Source organism: Sinocyclocheilus anshuiensis, unplaced genomic scaffold (assembly GCF_001515605.1).
Source record: "Sinocyclocheilus anshuiensis isolate Anshui unplaced genomic scaffold, SAMN03320099.WGS_v1.1 scaffold536, whole genome shotgun sequence".
NCBI lineage: Eukaryota > Metazoa > Chordata > Actinopteri > Cypriniformes > Cyprinidae > Sinocyclocheilus > Sinocyclocheilus anshuiensis.
The window spans coordinates 372,479-393,344 of record NW_015557179.1 but is presented as its reverse complement, the minus strand read 5'-3'; the positions used below and the strand labels follow the sequence as shown (position 1 = coordinate 393,344).

The window sequence follows — 20,866 nt, the reverse complement described above, 5'->3', positions numbered from 1 at the left end:
GATTTTTTATGTTTTTGAAAGAAGTCTATTATGCTTTATTTGATCAAAAATACAGTAAAAAGAGTCATATTATGAAAGATTATTCCAGTAGAAAATAACTGCTTTCTATCTGAATAAGTTTTTTGTTTTTTTTTATGTACTTTATTCCTATGATGGCAAGGCTGAATTTTCAGCATCATCACTCATTATCGGATCATTACACATTACTTCAGTGTCACATGATCTTTCAGAAATCATTCTAATTTTCTGATTTGCAACACTTCTTATAATCAATGTTGAAAACAGTTCATCTAATCCTTTTGTGGTAATTGTGATACATATTTTCAGGATTATTTGATGAATATAAAGTTCAAAAGAACAGCATTTATTATAAATGTCTTTACTTTCATTTTTGATCAATTTAATGCATCCTTGCTAAATAAAAGTACTTTTTTTTTTCAATGAGACTTTTGAAAGCAGTCTAACTACTGTCATTCTACTGAAAATTTCGTAGTATGGATTCTCAATGGATTCTTAAATCACTTTCATTCTGACTCATATGCTCCTGCTGTCCCTTATCAACCACATAGAAACATAAACACATTGTGCAGTAATTGATCACTGAGCCACTGTCTGCAAACTTATAGAATATGGCCCATTGATTTTGCCATGACCTCAACTGGCCTGTCAGAGATAAACGTATGCCTGTTAATTGGACCAGCTCTTTGGTGTCAAGTTGCTCTACTATCGTTCAAGCAGATTAATTTCCATCTAAAAAACAAGCTCTAGTTCTTGACAATAAAAGTGCAGATTACTTCCTGAACTGATACAAGATACAGAGGATGTGACAGCAGAATATCTGTCTGACTGGCAGGAGACAACAAAGTTCAGACTCTCATAAGAGCTGTGGTGCAATGGTGACAGTTGTGCCATGGTGCTTAATCCTTGTGAAAATGTGCACATATCTTAAAAGTATATTTTCAAAAACCTGTACTTGCAGATAATACAATATTTAATAAAACGACACTTACAGTAAGTGTACTCAGAGAGACACCTTCATGTTTCTTAATTTTAAAGTGCACTTTCTAATAATGTCAGATTAAAAGTACATTTTAAATCACTGTTTAATAATTTTTTGTTATGCTTTAAAGAAGTACATTTATTTTGATGAGTTAAAGATAATATATTTTAAATGTATTAAAGTGCAACTTTACATTGCACTTTACAAATGCACTACAAATGCACAATTACAAATATATTTAAATATATGACATACAAGTTTCAAAAGAAATTACATCAGTTTACCATAAATGCTTGTCAGTATTCAGCAGTACACTTTGACCATATTTCAAAGACAATAGAAGTAATGAAATTACATATAAAGACGTCCTTAAGTCTGACTTAAGCGGGTCAAAAAAGCTCTCATAAGTTCAATTAATTGCAATTAAAATAAATTCAAGCTAAAATAGATTTTAATTTCAATTAACATACAATTAAGTGTCAGAAAACATTACATCCAGTTTACACATAATACAGTGTATTCTTTTAAAGTATATTATTTCTGTAACAAGTACTCTAATAAAGTATGCTAAATTGTTTTTTTGATCTTTTCAGTAAAGCTGTCAAACTCCAACTAGGACAAAAAACATAAAAGTAAAACAACTTGTGCGCTAAATTCCAACTAATCTGATGCCATATAATTTATTATATATTTTCCTATGCAAGGAAAAAAATTTCATCTAAAATATTATTCACTAAAAATCTTGCCTTCTGCCCTAGTTATTCTAGCATTCAAGATACAGATCTCCCTTTTCTTCTGTACTGAATATGAGTGTGCTACACTTCCTGCTATATGCAAATACTGTTAACGTATTGCAGATGCACCAGGAGTGCTAGGGCAGATGGTACATTTGAATTGTGGCTTTTTGTCCTTTTTGGAGCTTGACAGCCACTGGTCGCGATCCTTTTTCATTATATGTAAAAGAGTGGAAATTCTGCTGCTTTAATGAACCCCTTGTGAGTGCAAAGAAAATATGTGTTTCACTATGAGGTCTGTGAATGATGATAATTTTCATTTGTGGGTGAACTATGCGCTTTATATTCTCCCCATTAACCTTACAGTGTCTGCCTGTTCCTCACCTGCTCCCGTAGGCAAATGTACTGTTAGATGAGGTAAATGTGTATCTGACCCATTCTGGGCTCAGCGAGAAAGAGAGAGCCTGCAGGGTGACAGATGGCGAGGGCCAAGCGTCAGGGACTTGAGGACGGAACGGCATCAATCCACTTCACTCCTCCACCGCCTCCTCCTTTCTGACCTCTTCATCCCTCCTTCCAGATGAGGACACAGCTCCATCTCTCCCATCATTTTCCCATCCTTGAGAACCATGCGTAAGGATACACAGCAGGACAATACAACGCCAGCCGTGCACCACAACACAGACACTGACCGACTCACTTTGACCTCTTAATTCATGGCCTGGGAGCTATGAGGGGTTATGGGGCACCTCCACATGGAGAGAAGCGGTCTGGGGTCACAGACTGACCTCAATTAATGCTGATCTGAGGATTATGAACTGTAATGGGTCCAGACTGCCACTAGTTATAAAACTTTCAATTCTTTAGTCTTTAGTTATTGGTTTAAAAAAGAGAATATAATACCATTTAAAGGAGCTCATCAGGGCTGCATTTGTTTAATCAAACATCCAGTAAAAACAGTATTTTTGTGAAATACTTCTGAAATTTAAAATAGCTTTCTTCCTACTAGAATATATTTTTAATGTGATGCAAAGCTGCATTTTCAGCATCATTACTCCAGTCTTCAGTGTCGCATGACCCTTAATCATTATAATATGTTGATTTGCTGCTCAAGAAACTGTTGTGCTTCTTAATATTTCTGTAGATTCATGTTTTTTTAATTTATTCCAATTTATTTTATCCTTGCTGAATGAGAGATTAACGTCTTGTGAAATTAGAACAGAGTAGAATATAGGAACATATGACACAGTAATTCCAAAAGATAATCAATAATTTATTAACTATTAGATATTATTAAATGAATGCAAAAGAATGCAAAACAAGCATTTTAAGACATGTGGTTGGAAAATGATTTCAGGTATGAGGAAAAACTGGACTGTGGATTTGTGCTGTTTTTTTATTTCTGTCATGGAGAATCGGATTACTGTCCAACCCATACTGCTTCTGAGCTTTGGGATGGCATTAAGAGTTTTAATTTTCATAAAACTAACAACTGAGCCACATTTGCTGACCTCTGACTGCAGCCTTGCAATTTGGTTCAGGGACAGGATGCTCTCATGGGCTTAAAAGTGTCTGAACCCATTCTAATTCACCTGCTTTGCCTATATTTAGTTCTGTTTCTCCCTGATTGCGTTCTACCTAGTATTTAAGCCCTGTGTTCTCCTCGGTTCCTTGGTCTGGTATTGTCTTTTGTGATTAGAATGATTTCTGAAGGATCATGTGACACTGAAGACTGGAGTAATGATGCTGAAAATTCAGCTTTGCATCACATGTTAAATGTATAAAATATATTACAATTTAAAACGGTTATATTAAAATTGTAATAATATGTCCACAATATTACTGTATTTTAGATCAAAATAAATGCAGCTTTGGGCATAAGAGATTTCTTTCAAAAACATAAAACGTTTGAAAGGTACTATTAATAATTAATATAATTAATACAATATTGGTTGTTGTTTTTATTATTTTATTAATTATTCTATTAAAGCTTTTTAATGGGTAAAAAAAATACACTTCTTGTTTTTTTACTCAAAAAACCCAGAAACACTCAGATGCATTCACAGACTGACAATTGTCATCTGAAACTCTGGAATATGAGAGCAGAAAGCGGTACTATTTTCTACAGACATACTTTAGATTGTTAGTAACTGAACAGCCCACTGCAGTTGATTAATGCCGTTAATCTCCATGGCTGTGTCATTAGGCGGCTGTAATGGGTCTAACAGCAGAGCAGTGGTGTCAAAGTCACGCAGCGTCTTCAATCATCTCAGAGACGACTCAAGGACACACAAGAGCTCAGCTCTGATGTGAGTGATGAGCATCGCTCAAGTGAACATCTGCTGTTTCTGTGTTTAAGACACTTACAAACCTCTAATATGACTCTCAGTGTCAAGATCCTGACAACTTTAAACACCTTTTCTCACTGCTTTAAATCTGCAGTTATACTTGAGTTCCTAAGGGACTGGGTGTAGTAGTGTGACCATGGAGGCGTCCACCGTACTTCTATCTTTTCATTTTCAACATGATCACTGCAGAGACACCTCACATTAAGTCCCAAGACAGCTACAATTTAAGCATGAAGGACACAGCTGCCTGAGAGAGAGTTACATAACAGTCTTATAACACCAACCAAGAGATTTCTCATCTCTCAGTTCTGCTCATTAAGGACTATTTGTAGTCTCAAAACAACTAGAATAAAAATATCTCAGTAATTCATAATGCAATTGTAGCCCTATATCCTGCTTGATAAGTAAAAGCAGTAAATCTCTGATTTCCTATATTTTCTGTCTAGCATTTTTTCCAGGAATGTAAAAGCAGCTTTGTTGTCTTAATGCTCCGCTGTCTGTCCTAGCTTCCACTGTGTTCAATGTGCAAGCACACATACATAAAAGATGATTTGCTGCTTCAATTTTCTTACTTTTTTCAATTCGATTTGGTGGCAGACAACACTCGAGCTAGAACAACCCCACACAGGATACAGTTCAGCATTCTTCCTGTGAGAGAACAATGTGTTTTTAGAGACTCTGTGAAAGGACGGTACAGATCAAATATGTAACAGCAAGAAAAAAACACTAAGTGATTATGTTTTATGCATCTTTAAGTGCTGCCTTTCACAAACAGCATGAGCCAAATACACACAAGACAAATATTTACACTAGATAACATGTCACAAGAGAACAGAAAACAGAACAGGACCAATTATCACTATTAACTAGTTATTAGCATGCATATTACTAGCATATTGCCTGTTTATTAGTACTAGTACTAGTACTAGTATTAGTACTAGGCACATATTAATGCCTTATTCTGCATGACCATATTTTAGATTTCTTAACCCTACCCCATACCTAAATTTAACAACTACCTTACTAACCATTAATAAGCAGCAAATTACAAGTTTATTGAGGCAAAAATAGTAGTTAATAGTTAGTCCATAGTGAGAATTGGACCTTAAAATAAAGTGTGACTAATACGACTAATAAAAAGTGTTGACAATATACTACATTGTCAAATATTACATAATATTGACATACTATAGAGTACAGAATATGTTTGTGTTTTATTAGTACAGCGTCCAAAATTGAGATACTATTACAGTTTTAATCAATATTTTGAATTAGTTTCTGTTTTCCATTTTTATTTTAATTTGTTTCAATTTTAGTATTTTTTTTGTGAGTTTTGATTGTTTTAGTTTTAGTTTTGTTTGTTTTTAAATATGTCTATATATTTTTTATACATTTTTATTTCAGTTTTACTTTTAATTATTTTAGTAGTTAAAGATAAACTACATGAAAGTTAAACTAGATGAAAATGAGAAATGTTGCCTTGGCAAGTTTTTTATATTTTATTTATTCAGTTGACGTTTTAGTTTTAGTTAATAAAAAATTCACATTTAATAGTACTCAAGACCTAAAAAGTAGTTTGAGAACATAAAGAAATCAAGAAAACAGACTTTTCTCATTAAAGTATCTTTGATGCACAAACCCTGCAAAGCAACATGTTTAAGTGTCTTGACAATGTAAGGCTCTAAGACTCACAGATGCTATTATTCCTTTGAAATATAATAGCTTATGAATATAAATACTCAGTACAAATTCCTATAAATAGTACTTGTAGATTTACTCAGCACCTGTCTTCTTTCATTAGAGCTCCAAAGGGATTCAGGTTCTAAAATAGTAGTAAAATAGCAGCCTCAGACCACCAGAGGGAAGACAACTGAGAACGAGAGACTAGAACTTCAGAGGTAAAGATCAGTGGTAAAATTGATAATAAGGACCAAACAATTCCATTGTAAGAATGTTTATATTGACAGCTCTAAAGGGTGGATTATGAGAGCATATCAAGTTTTATAGTAATTGTGTGGAACAAAAAAAAGAGTACACAATTTAGGTGGATTTTTTTCCTCCAAGCTGCTCCAGAAATTCCTCAGTTAGCCTTCAACATCATTCTTGATGAGGGAAAAAAACTCAAAATGTTAAAAAAGAGAGCGAAAGAGAGAGCAGCTTCTTTTTAACATCTCTGCCTGTCGAACAAGCAAACAGGACCAAGGACCAACACAGATCTCAGATTGGATGTTTGTGCAGCCGTTCAATAGTTTGCTAGAATTTAAGAATTTGTTGTTGTTGGTCGAGTCACAAAGAAACAATAGAGGGACAGATGAGGGAAGCCTATATGCAGTACAGTCTTTCAGTATTACAGTAAGTTCATACTCTATATGTAATGATGAAATATGTTTATTCATATTCTCGTTCTGGATCACCCCTGGTTTCCACTGAGATCACATCAGAGAGGGCATTGAGAGCAGGCATTAGCCAATGACTCAGTCCATACATCTGTTTTGACTTCTCATCTGGAGCAGAAAATGAGCAGTATTTGTCTGGGCACAAAGTAAAAGAACAGACAGGACAGCACTGCTGAACTGGGCTCTGAGTTGTTTGGGCTTTGTACAGTGGGTGTGTTATTCTAACTGTGTCTTCCAAAACTGAACAATCAGAGCCTTGTATAATCCACTTTCACTGTAATGAGTCTTCCAAGACTTCATAACCGCTCAACTGACTCCATTCACAGTATTAATGGACATTTGACTGGAGTGGTCACAATTTGGCAGCTTTGGCAGGCAAGTATCTTATAATTAGATATTTTATTTTAAATGCAGTCTGTCAGACCTCTCGCGGATTGTGACCTTAGTCTTCGTTTGATTAACACATTCTAGATCTAAGTGCATCTATAAGCCAAATAAGCATCACATCCTCCTATCAGAAAGCCAAACTGCACATCAGCCAAGACTGAAACGAGATTACAGTACATTACAGAGATTTTATCCCACAAACTCAATGGGGAGGGGAAAAATAAGCTTTTTTTTAAATAACTGTAAAAGCAATAAATAACGCGTAACCTCAGTAAATCCTCGACTGTGTCCCTGTGGGTGTACTCCTGAAAAATGACTACCATTGGACCATGATGAAACAAACTGTGCAGACTATGTAGAAACACAGTGGAATCCAAACATTCAGTCAACACAAACACGAACAAAAGGCATAAACTGTATGAGTGCATGCTATTAACACTCATTTTTCAAATATGTTTGAGGTAATTGTGTTTTCATAAAAACATATATTTTTAACAAAAATATGCTGTGAATATTCTGCAAACAAAACATTGAAAACTAAATTATTTTTGGTCTGGTGAACAAAACTCTGACCAATAAGATATGTTTAAATTGAACAAAACCTCACATAATTCTCAATGTCATCAGATAATCAATAAATAACATGAATAATCAAATTAATAATAATAATGAATTATACAACTACTATAAGTATATCCAATTGTCGAAAAATGTAAACTATATTATCATTCAGCAATATATTGAAAGCTGGATACACATAGTACATCCTACTTTACCTGCATATATACTGTACATTCACATAAAGCAATATATATTATATAGAAAATCTCAGCTGTGTGATTGTTACAAAACTCTCCATATCCAAAAAATATTGCGGAAAAAGAGAACATCAATGCGGAGAAGATCTTGATTACGTCAAAATTGAAACCAAGCCGTTTACACAGAACGCATATTTCGCACATTTTCCAGAGGAACACCTATCACCGTTGCACTCGCGTCTCGCACAAAAGAGCCGCATGTTTAGAAAGCCATGTAAAATTAATGTAGGTTTAACTTTAAAAAAAACATATATTGAGACTTTATGGCGGGTTTTTCCCCATCCCACTGCATCTCATGTTTTTAAATGAAAAATGTACTCTGTGTGATTGGCTTTCCGCCCTTTGTATTAAACTATGCATACATACATGATGCTGTTTTGTTTATAGTTGTTTAAGCAACTTAATTAATTATATATGGTTTATAAACATTATTTTAAACATTATGCACTTTTTTTCACAGATAGTCATGTTTTCTATCTTACTGAATAAACGTGCATTAGTAATATTTTGCTCGATGCGCCCTCTTGTGGCCTCAGAAGAGAAGCCAAAAGCTTTTCTTCACCCTAACTGAAATTATGCATTTTAAATTTGAATTTTGATCATATTTAATTACAAAATTCGAATTTAGTTTTTCAGTCATTTTGACAGCCCTATACAGTATATTCAAAGTGAAAAACACTAAATCGCAAATCTCAACGGCCTGATTTTTATTTCATAGCAAACAAGTATATTATCGCCAATCTCTTTATATAAAGTTAAATATGTAATAATGTCCAACTTAATCTGCCATTTACTTGAGTAGGATCATATATACTATATACCAAATTTCAACTGCTTGATTACTTGCATCATCGCAAAATGTACTACAGTATATTAGCGTTCAACTAATGCGACATCATGATTTTCTTTAAAGCTGCTTTTGAAATGTGTATTGTGAAAAGCGCTATATATAAATAAATTTGACTTGACATTCAGATAAATGCTTGCATTAAAGCATGTAAATGATTTTTTGTTTCATTCTGGGTCTCAAATAGACTTTTGTATGCGTTTCATTTCAAGGTACATTTTGATTGTGGTGTGAAAGGGCCTTAAATGTTAAAATTTTTTTGGTTATGCAAAAAGTTTCACATAAAGGAGGCATCTACACTTCCAGTGTTATGATGGCACAGAGGTCACAGTGCGTTTACCCACATGAAACCAGATGTTTGTAAAGGCAGACAGCAGAGGAATGCCGCTTCCAAAGGGCTCTTTCAGCGTCTGTTTCCAGCCCGGACTAGACTGTTTCCTGTGCTGGAGTGTCAGGATGAGCCGGCATTCTCTCTCTCTTCTCCTCTCCTCTCCAGCCCCAAGGGCAGAAAACAAACAAGGCCAATGAAGTCATCTGCCTGAGTGCCCAAAGGGAGGCCTTCAGTTTCCCTGACAGAGCAGGGCGAGAGGAAAACGTGTGTTTCTGTATGTGTGTTTGAGAGAGTGAGCCACTCAAAGGCCAAAGGTTAAAACAGACTGCTCTAGTAAGCATCAGAAGACAAGAGTCTGTGGGTCTCAACTACAGATGCATGTAGGAGCACCGCTGATGAAACTTCAGAGAGATACAGGATGCATTGTGCAGCTCAGCTGAAACACTGATGTCAGCTTTGTCTCTCTCAGCGCATAATCTCTGTAACAGATGGGGAGCTGTGGTTGATCAAAGCTATGATAACATTGCTGTTACTGCTGTCAAACACAGGATCTGACTTTCTGACATATGTATAAACATGCAACGATGTGCAGCCGTCCGAAATGATCACAGAATCAAGTGTAATGACTTCATGACTTACATATGAGAGGATCTTTAAAGGGGTCATATGATGCGATTTCAATTTTTCCTTTCTCTTTGGAGTGTTACAAGCTCTTGGTGCATAAAGAAGATCTGTAAAGTTGCAAAGACTAAAGTCTCAAATCCAAAGAGATATCGCTGAAGAAATACTACAACTTTGCGCTGTGGATCGCCGGATCGGCTTTCACCGTGGAGGAAGCGGAGTCCAGCCCGGAGTCGTCACATGTCCATGCGGACGCTCCTTCGTCGAAATCGCTGGCCGCGCCGTTCTCAAGCCCGCCTCCTCTGCTCACTCTAACCCGCCGGCCGTTCCTCACTTTATCCCCCAGCCTCTGCTCACTGTAGGCCGCGGTGTGCGTACTGTTCTTTTTAGCAGCATCATATGACCCCTTTAAGAAAAAAACTGCATGTTACAACAGAAATTAAGCAAATGCACAGGTGAAGTACTAAATGACTTTTTGGAGCACCTAAGTGAACTCTACAGAAAGCTTGAAAAAGTGGTGAGAAAGAGAAAGACAAGGAAAAATAGATGGATCAAGGAGCATATATTGCTATCCTTTCCCTTTGGGATACTGGATTCCCTTAGGATATGCAAGGCTGCATGTTTAGTGTCTTTATAGGATAATGAATTAGTGATAAAGAGCTTTTGTTTTGAGTTTTTAAAGTCCACATTCATAAAACAAAGGAGCTTCCTGTATTAAATAAGGAAGCCTTTGTATGTGTGTATGAATATAAGGCAACAACATTTGTTTGCATTTACATTTTTGTAGATGTGGATTCTGATGCTGTTTCAAGCCATATAAGTGTCAGTATGAAGTCTGGAAGAGAGTGTTCAGAGAGCATTTTGCATGTCATATCACATTAAATAGCCAATCATATTTAATTAGTTACACTACTGTATTTACGACAAACTATACAGAAAACACTATTCATATTCAATTAATATTTTCATGCAGCTATCAATGCTATTTATAACTCTTAATTAAAATTATAATTTTTTTTGTATAAGGCATTTTTCTTTAAAAAATTACCCTAAAATATACAGTGCATACTGTATGCATGACCAAGCAAAATGTCTTGCTTTCCAGTAAAAATCCAACTTAAAAACAATCTTGTTACTGGTATTGCTGAATAAAGTAGTTTTTGTTCATTTAAATAAAACTGAAATAAAATTAAATATAACTTAGAATAAAAAAAACAAATTTGAAGTACTAAAATTACTAAAACTAGGTAAATATAAATATAAAAAATAAATAAAAACTACCAAAAATGAGAAAATCACATAGCAAAATAGATAAAAGCTAATTCAAAATATATACTATAATAATCAAAATAATACTAATAATATATAAATAATACTTAAAGAGTCGCAAAACTGCATATTAGGAACATGAGTTTAAAAAAAAATACATTAAAATACACAATAAATAAATAAATAAATCTATTTTTAGAAAAGAAAAAGAAAGTGAAGTGATGTGTGGCCAAGTATGGTGACCCTTTCTCGGAATTTGTGCTCTGCATTTAACCCATCCAAGTGCACACACACACCGTGAACACACACCTGGAGCAGTGGGCAGCCATATTGCTGCGGCGCCCGGGGAGCAGTTGGGGGTTCAGTGCCTTGCTCAAGGGTCTCACCTCAGTCGTGGTATTGAAGGTGGAAGAGAGCGCTGGTCATTCACTCCCCCCGCCTACAATCCCTGCTGGACCTAAGACGCGAACCCGCAATCTTAAGGTTACAAGTTCGACTCTCTAACCATTAGGCCACGACTGCCCCCTAATGACTTTTTAATGACATTTTAAATGTTTGTAAATTATATTGTTCATAATTGCCTGCTGAATGTTTTATGTCCATTTACTATTTTTTAATTTTTGGATTCAGTTTAATACATTTTGTTATTCTTATTACTACTATCCTTCTGGGGGGGAAAATCTTCTTAAAAACAAAATGACAGTCAAAATGTTTTTGCCTATAAAAATGTGGATTGTCTTAATAGGAGTGATGTTGTTGTAGTGCTCTGTGTGAGAGAGATCTAGAGTCCATATGGAGATCTGATGGGGTCTGACAGGACGCAATGCTTCACTGAGACAGACCGGCCAGCCCCACGGCAGGATACTCTATAAATACCCCATCACTACCTCTTTCTCTTGTCCCCTCTCTCATTTTAGCTCATCAAACATGAAATGAAGGCAGATGCATTAATAAACAAAAGGGACTGTGGAAATTAAGCATAGATAAAGCCCAAAATCATTATTTAGATATTCTGCTCCGGACGGCCATGCGTGAGGAGAGGCTCTGGGGGGAGTTATGTAACTGACTCTAATCCTTTGTGCTATGCAGCACAAAAACAGAAGAAGCGGCTTCAACATTAAAAGAGTCAGGACAGCTTCTATCCATCTCAAATTACTGCTTCTCGGAAACTTTATACATTGTGATTAATACAGATACAATGTTAATGACTGGCAACCTAATATTTTGATAGCCTAACAAAATTGCTTCAGTATTTTTCCCTCAAATTTGTACAGCTCTGACAAAAATTCAACATGATGTTTGGAGTCTTAATTTCCACATAAATCATAAAGAATCAGAAATACGCCTGAAACAGGATTAAAATGTCAAGCAAATGAGCTGATCTCAGTACTGTGATACTTAGATCCACATCCTGTTTGTACTTTGGGTCTGTAGGGCAATGCTGAGTCACCAAATAAACTGAAGTCCTCTCAAATCAATATTGACACACAACTTCAGTATTCTGCACTAATTTGGCAGCAGTACACATAGTGGCCTGTACAAGCCGGTGAACACAAACCACATTCCCGCTGGCTAGTCTCCCAGATGAGCTGTCCTGGTTTTGTTCACTTCTCCATGCTGCTGCCTCAATGACAAGCAATGTGATGCTCAACTAAACCCGACTCATTTTCTCAAATTCTCCTCTGAGAGGTTCAGACAGGTTAAAGTTCACACATTCAGGATAGACTCCTGCTTTAGGCATCTGACCTACATGAAGAGAAGGTCATACTACATGACAAAGGTCAAACAAATTGTCGCTTTGGCTATGATTAATTTCTAAAAACAAATTTTGCAGTGCATGCTGATAATGGTCATTTGCTAAATACATTTGTCATGAACAGCAGGCTTGGGTTTACTCACCCTCATGCTGTTCCAATCCCATAAGAATTTATGGACCCACTTTATATTAAGTGGCCTTAACAACTATGTACTTACATTTAAATTAATCATTTGGTACAATGCACTTATTGTGTACATGTTTTTACATTGTACTTATATTTTAAAAATACCTGCATGTAATTACATCTGTAATTAATTTCTGTAATTGCATTTATAATTACACTGTTGACCCATCCCTTACACCTTAACCCACCCTTAAACCTACTCATACCAACAAACCTGTCCCTAACCTTACCCGTATCCCACCTCAATAGCAGCAAAAGTGTTTTGCAATACAATATGAACACAATAAGTACATTGTACTTATTTTTTTATGTAAGTACATAGTAGTTAAGGCCACTTAATATAAAGTGGGACCGAATTTTGTTCATCTTCAAAACACAAATGAAGATATTTTTATTGAAAACTGAGAGATTTTAGTCCATTACACTAAAACGTTGACACTTTGAAAAGTTCATCCTAAAAGAAATCCACATGAATATAATAGTTTAATCCAAGTCTTCTAAAAAACATGATAGATTTATTTTATGAACAGATATTATCTCACCTTTTGTGGCTTTTTGTTTATTAGGCGTCACTACCAAAGTGAGAAAGAAAAAGCCTCGCATTTATCTGCCCGATGTGATCATGACATTGATAAATAGTTGCGGTGCAACACTAAAGTTTTAGCTGAGCATTGAGAAAATTAAATGTCTCAAAATATTTATGCATGTTATCCATCTGTGCCTTTTTGTTAAGGTATACTCCTATTTCTTTCTATGTGGGCCACAGAAAATCCATTACTGCTCTCTTAGCACAAATGATATGTGCACAACAGTCCCACAAAATGCTGTTGGATGTGAAATAAGGTTTAAAACTCTATTTACTACAATTGACTTACTCAGTTAATAGCTTACAGGAGCTATTTCAAAATAGTAAATACATTATTACTTTTATTAAACAGCTGTTTTCAACATTGATAATATTTCTTGAGCATCAAATCAGCATATTAGAATGATTTCTGAAGTATCATGTGACACTGAAGACTGAAGTAATGATGCTGAAAATTCAGCTTTGACGTCACAGGATTAAATTACATTTTAAAATATATTTAAATAGAAAACTGATGTTTTAAATTGTAATAATATTTCACAATATTACTGTTTTACTGTATTTTTATCAAATAAATGCAGCCTTGGTGAGAATAAGAGATTTAAAAAGGAATTTTAAAAATCTTACTGACCCCAAATGTTGAATAGTAGTGCATGTTTTTTTAACATGTGTTCAGTGGAAATCCATCTGCCCCCATCATGGCTTTATATGACAGCTCGTCTCAGCCATGAATGCTATGATTCAGAAAGTCTCCTGGAAATGTCAGGGAGATTTTTGGACAAGGTGGTTGTAGTGACATAAATCAGAGTTATGGGGTGGGAGGAGAGGTTTAGTGTTTGTGTTATTGAGGAGAGGGGTAATAAAATTACTGTGGGGCTTGAACTGAACCCCAGAGCTCACGGGCGGAGCCGCGAAAACATCAGCAGCCAAAGAGACCATTCCTCATCTCCTGGCTCCAGAGAAGGGGTGGAGAAGAGAAAGCCAGAGGGTGGACACCACACCACAGAGAGAGAAAAAACAACTATTTCTAATTGTCTGCAATTATGGTAAAATGTTAATAATCTGCACAGCGGTAACATTCATAGAGGCCATTTATGGTACACCCTTATTTTCTTTTCATTTTGGAATGGGAAAAGACATGAGAGAGAGGGAGAGTGGATGAGAGTCAGCTGATGGAGTGGGCTGAAGAGGAAACAGCACCACAGGCGATCTGGCAGAGTCATTCACTAAACTCCATCCACATGGAGCTCACAGTAACCCCACTTCCCACAACTGCAAACTTTCACACACACACACACACACACGCACATGAATTCTTTATATGGTGATGCTGTTAAAGTTCATTTGATTTTTCCAGATATGAGGAACTTAACTGTTCAGGAACCTTTACTTTTGGAAAATGGATCCTATGAACCACAATGCCCTGAATGTGCTATTTTTTAGGACTTAAGAGTTCAAAGAAGCATGGAAAGTTGTGTACAGAATGCCGCAGTGATTAAGTATTTTTGTAGGCCAACCTGGAAGTTGCCAACCTTTCATTTAGCATCACCCCGGTTTCCTCGACAAAAAGCCAATAGGACTCTTCCTTTGACTTTTTGATAAACGCAGAAAATAAGCTCTGTGACCAACAAAAGTTTTATTCTTACACGTTTTGTTGATCATGATAATCTGAACACAATTTTATGAATTTTAAAGCATAAATGCAAACCACAAAAGCAAAAAACTAAATGTAGGCTAAAAGAACTATGACTTCCATCACTAAGCTTCTGACAACTCTTTCGAACTCTATATAAAATCTACAAGGTGGAAATCTGAGTTAGAATATCTTGCAAGAGCATGAGTATAAAAACAATGACTATAAGTAGATGAGTTTACCTGTTTGTTGTGATAACATGATTTTTTTGAACATGGTGAACATGAATTTTTGGAGGTTGTGTTAACCACAGACCTTATTTCAGGCATTTAACCAAAAACTCGTACAAAAAAGCAACTGACTTTGGGAAGATGAAGTTGGCAGTTAAAAAATTCTAGCTAATTTCTTTGTTTTAATGCAGCAATCTATTGCAAGCACAGAAACGCTGCCCAAAAATGAAAGATTTGTCATCATTTACTCACCAACAATATTCATAGTGACAATGTCATGTTTGTTAGAAAACTAAATTAGGAAATAAATTAGAGCAGAGGATAAAAATAGGGAAGAGAAAGAAGACGATCGGAGCTAATGCTTCTGTTAACCAGCCAAGCCATTATAAAAGGCCAAATTTTGGACGATTAATCAGTTTGGCCAATGAATTCATCACTGAAAATGAGTTTAGTTAGTAGTTGAGCAACAGTAGATAAATAGCATGCATATGGATTTATTAAGTGATATCAATTACAGAGTATGATACATGTTAATGTAAATGTACAGCCCCATCCAGATTCATACTATAATTCTACTTTAAAAAAACGAGCAAATCAAGATTTTTGGGGAGTCAGGCTTCGTTTGTGTGGCAATTTAGTACTTACCCGGTAAAACATTATTTCTATACACAATGCCTCAGTGCAAGCTAATGGAATGTCAGAAAAATGTGTACTTAATTTAGTGAGCTCTCAGCATTCAGTTCTGCTTGTTACTCTTAAACATTGCCATCCTACCAAAAGCTTGCTTCATTGGTCAACACATTCCTGACTGAAAACTAGCCTGTTATGGATGCTACTGGCTCACCATCATAATGGACAGCAATGAAACAGTATTGTGTCTGCTGGACCATCTCTTGACACTCTGACCTCATCCCATTACCTTCACGTACTTCACAGATGCCTCTCAACACGGCAACAGTAGAGAGGTTAACAAGGCCATTGAGAGAGGTCAACAACCTCACTCCAGGCTTTTGGAGATTAAGTGTGAACACATGCCGTAGTTTCACGGTGCTCTACAAAGCTGTGACTTCCAGACTCATGTCTCTACGGTAGACGGCTAATAAGTCTGTCTGATGGCCTGCATGTAGAATGGGGGTGTTTAAGGACACAAAATGAGAGCTGTTTATATTGCTGTGCTAGGCTGTGTGGATCATAATCCCCTAACAAGACGGGGCAATCTAAGTCTACACGGCTCTTTAGACATGCCTGAGAGACTGCCGTCATGGTTCAGCATGACTGGACTGAGCATAAGCCCTCTAGTTTACACAGCCTGCTGTGCCAAAGACAGAGACGCATTATTTAAAAATATAGATCTGCAATCTTTTAACCTGAGGTTCTCATGCAGCCATCAATTAAACAAGTGACAAATTCCACTAAAGATTGATTTCTGGATTATCTTACATAGCCGGTAAAAGCCTTCAGAGGGTACGTCAATATAGGATTTCATCAGCTCTATAATTGAATTGCTATCTGCATGGCATTTATTTACGGCATCTCATGAACTTTATGCGAACTCCTATGTTCAGAACAGCCAATTTGCACATGGGTTTTTATGCAAAAAAGAGCCTTGGTAACACTTTAATTTAAGGACCAGTTCTTACTATTAACTGTTAACTTATTAGCATGCATATTACTAGCATATTGGCTGTTTATTAGTACTTATAAAGCGCATATTAATGCTTTATTCTGCATGACCATATTTTAGATCACTTGATCCTATCCCATACCTAAACTTAACAACTACCTTACTAACTATTAATAAATTAGGAGTTTATAGAGGGAAAAGTCATGGTTAATAGTTAGTTAATAGTGAGAATTGGTCCCCAAACTAAAGTGTGACCACAGCCTTTAATTGGATATTGCATAATTTTTATACTATTTTCAAAACAATTTATAATAATGCATAAAAACAAATAAATAAACAAAAAATATACAATAAATTATATTAAAATAAATATAGTAGAAATTTTAATCTAATTTCTTCTATTTTTATTTTATTTATTAATTCATTTATTTATTTAAAATGTTTATAAATATGTTATAAATGTTTATTTAAAAAGATGTTTCTATACTGAATCTATATTTCTCTACTGAATATACTGAAATCACTTTTAATTTATTTTTAAACACGTTAAAGAGAGAACATTATAGAGAACGCAAAAATTAACGTCACATTTCTGATTCACCCATCAAATCAGTTTTACTATCAACTCTATTAAACAGCAGTACTACAGAGACAGAGAAACTATCTACAAAATACATGTGACTAACATAAATTTAATGTGACTACAATTGTGAATCAATTGCAACTACAAATGAGAACTAAAATGCTGACAATTACGTAAAGTTTAAACCTCATCCCCTCCCTGTTGGATTGGTCTTGTGCGAGGTCTATAGACTGGATGTGGGTGGCCACACACATTAGAGGGTCAGTCTGTATAAATGGTGATGACAAACTGGTTAAAGCTTCAGTGCCTCTGAACATAAATCTGATTCTCCTAAAACAGACTGCAAACTTGGCATTCCCCTTCCATCTTCCACTCTTGAACTAATGTTTACACACCTAATTACCGATCAGAGGTTAAAATGCAGGCAAGGTCAGCAGTTGTAAAGCATGTTGTAAACTCTGGCTTGTTGCATGGTTTGCTTGTTTGCAGTCAGTGGGAGATGCACTGGACAAGCCAGCAGCACAGCAGAAAGAGGTGAGTGTCAGAGCGAGCCTCAGGCAGAGAGAGCGGCTTGTCTCCTATCATAACTCACATCATGGGACACACTGTGCAGTGAAAACAGTTGTGAGCCGAGGACCCCTGCGTTGCATCAGCTTGGAGACAGATGGAGAGAAAGTGCTGCATGCTTTACATATCTCGCAGGCCAAAGAGAATAAATCAGGGGACGTACAAAAAAGACAGTGTTTTTATAATGTTTCTTTCTCAGTGTGGGGGTGTGTAGATTTGCAGAGCCCTTTGACAGGGCAGATTCCTGACTAATAGAAAGCAGGCCAAGCACGAGATGCTGAGCTAGTTCAGCGAGCGTTTCTCTGTAGAAGTGCACGATATATCGGTGGCCAAAATATTATTTTTTAATAACCGGGAACATTTATTATTATTGTGTTGAATGTTGAAAATGGAATTACAGCCATTCATTCGTCGTGTTCACTAATAACAGCCGTTAATTGGGTCTCATTCACTAATAATTCACATGCACACACAATTTTTATTTGCATAATTCACAACAAATGCATGCACATTAATTTGTTCTTAACTTGTTCTGAAGTTAATGACTTTGGATTATTCTAAATGAGCAACCAAGTGCCTAAGGTTAGTAATTTGCATAAAACACACACAAACCATCTCCATATAAGGACTTTACACACAACCTTTCCTTTACATCCTTTTGTCACTCTCAGCAAACATACGCTGCGCTCTAAAGACTCGATCTCGCATGAGAGCACATGCAGTAAGATAATCGAGCAATGGAGAGTGTCATCCTCAAAACCATTTCAAACACAACAAACACAGTGCATACTTCTAAACAGACTGATTACAGATTGCTAATTAACCATCTCACTAGCTATATATGATGAAATATATATGTAAACATTTTAATTTTCACAGTGTGTGTTTTTTTAATAACCATTAAAACAGTTAAAACACAAAAAGAACACTTATCAGTTATTTTATCTGCCACAAAATGCTGCTGATTGTTTACATTATTACTCCTCTGCTACATTATTGTCCCTAAAACGGCATTGCATCCTTGGGGAGTGTGATATTTATCATCTATGATAATATTGTAATCGTTGTTTTAACAGTTTGGAAGCTGACATTATCAGAATCAGAATCAGAAGAGCTTTATTACCAAGTATGTTTACACACACAAGGAATTTGACTTGACGACAGGAGCTTCCAGTGTAGAAGAAAGTACAAACATAGTGCAGACATACATGATAGTGCAGACATACATAGGAATAACACAGTAGGGATGCAATATAACACTAATATAATAAAAATTAAAATAAATACAAAAAAATATATAATGTACTATATACAGAAATAGAAGTATAGGAAAAAATGTAATTGTTTGTAACAGTGATCCAATATATTGCTGTCTCTGGTGGGACACGTAATGTGCTGCTTGTATTTTGGCAGTTCACGGGACTGATTTGATTTGTTAAAATCTCCAAGAATGATTAAAATAGAGTCTGGGTACCTTTCCTCCATTTCAGTTATTTGTTTGGCCAGCTGTTGCATAGCGGCGCTCACGCACGTGAAGCACAGTGCAGCATAGTTTGAAACGTCCTTGTTGGTGCGGGTGAGGAGAAGAAGTTCGTCCGTTTTGTTAGGAAGGGAATGGACATTTGTGAGATGAATGCTTGGGAGTGCAGTCCGAAAGCCGCGCGTGCGGAGCTTCACCAGGGCGCCGGCGCGTTTCCCTCTTCTGCGTCTATACGCGCGTTTGAACAACACAGCTGTACCTCTGACTAGAATGTCCAACAAAACATCCGAATAATCAAAAACCGGAAAAATATTGTCTGGGATGTGCTGCTTAATGTTAAGGAGTTCGTCTCTGGTACAACTTATAGAAGAAGAATGACAAAACACAGAACAAACACACAAAAACAATAGAAGAATCGCGGAACTCAGCGTCCTGGCTGCCATTTGTGGCGCCATCCTGTTGGTATACCTGTTGGTATTATGGAAGTTTACATTCAATTGATTGGCAACAGCCTATAGTGTCTTATTATTCCAACTGAATTTATTGATTAAATGCAAGAATTTTACATGAAAAGATACAGCTTTTCAGTGCACACATCCAATAATTTTAGAAAACAAAAGCACCTATAAAGTTAAAATGCCCCTGGAAATCAATTTAGGGCAGCAGATATCACCCCTTAATGAAAAAGTTTATTTCTGTCACTTGAACTGACCACCACACAGAATATGAAGAATATGACAAGCTTTGGGAGTCAGCTGTCCATGACCAGCCAAGGTACCAGCATAAAAACACACTCAACAAAATATTGGCTAAATACCATTATCAAGATATAATTTTTGGTCAGTATTGTATTTTGTCAATATCAAATTAGAGATGCACCGCTAGTGCATCCCTACTTCTCTAATCATGCAAATGTACGCAAAATCACACATCACTGGGAATCATATCTTGCTGCTCCAAAGACCTCAGCAGAAAGTGGATGGGCATCTTTGTGGGAGGAGCTAACAGCCTGTCACCATCACTGTGCCGACTTCACTCTCTGAGGTCAATAGTGAAGCTTGGTTTTGCTTGTTCTCAACATCACAGCAGTCAGTGGCATTACTCTGACATCTTGACTATATGGATTTAGCAAAATAATGGCTCCTTGCATTTCTCATTATTACAACACTTTCAAGCACTGTGTTTGATTAATTTATCCTGTGTAATCCTATCTGAACTAAAATTGCCCTGTGCTCTGTGATCAGGGCCGCATTAAGACCTTACAGGGCCCCGGGGCTATGACTTACTGCAGGGCCCCGTATTACAAATAAAATATACTGTATATATAGCTTTAAATAGGATTTTTATCCCATCAAAATTTTGATGCATTGAAATTTCATAATTCTTGTTACCAATTTCAATACTAAAAAAAATAAATAAATAAATAAAAAATACTAACCTAAGTAAAAACAAGCTTATACTTAAGACAA

At 36.0% G+C, this 20,866-nt stretch overlaps 1 protein-coding gene across 1 annotated transcript in view; it reads right to left on the bottom strand.

Moving 5' to 3' along the window:
• The window catches only part of LOC107678562 (leucine zipper putative tumor suppressor 2 homolog), an 86,129-nt gene that overhangs the window by 58,733 nt on the left and 6,530 nt on the right, over window positions 1-20,866 (bottom strand). Inside the window, exon 2 of the mRNA XM_016473865.1 lies at window positions 4,655-4,730. The gene's annotated coding sequence lies outside the window, so the exon portion shown is untranslated. The remainder of the gene's footprint in view (window positions 1-4,654; window positions 4,731-20,866) is intronic.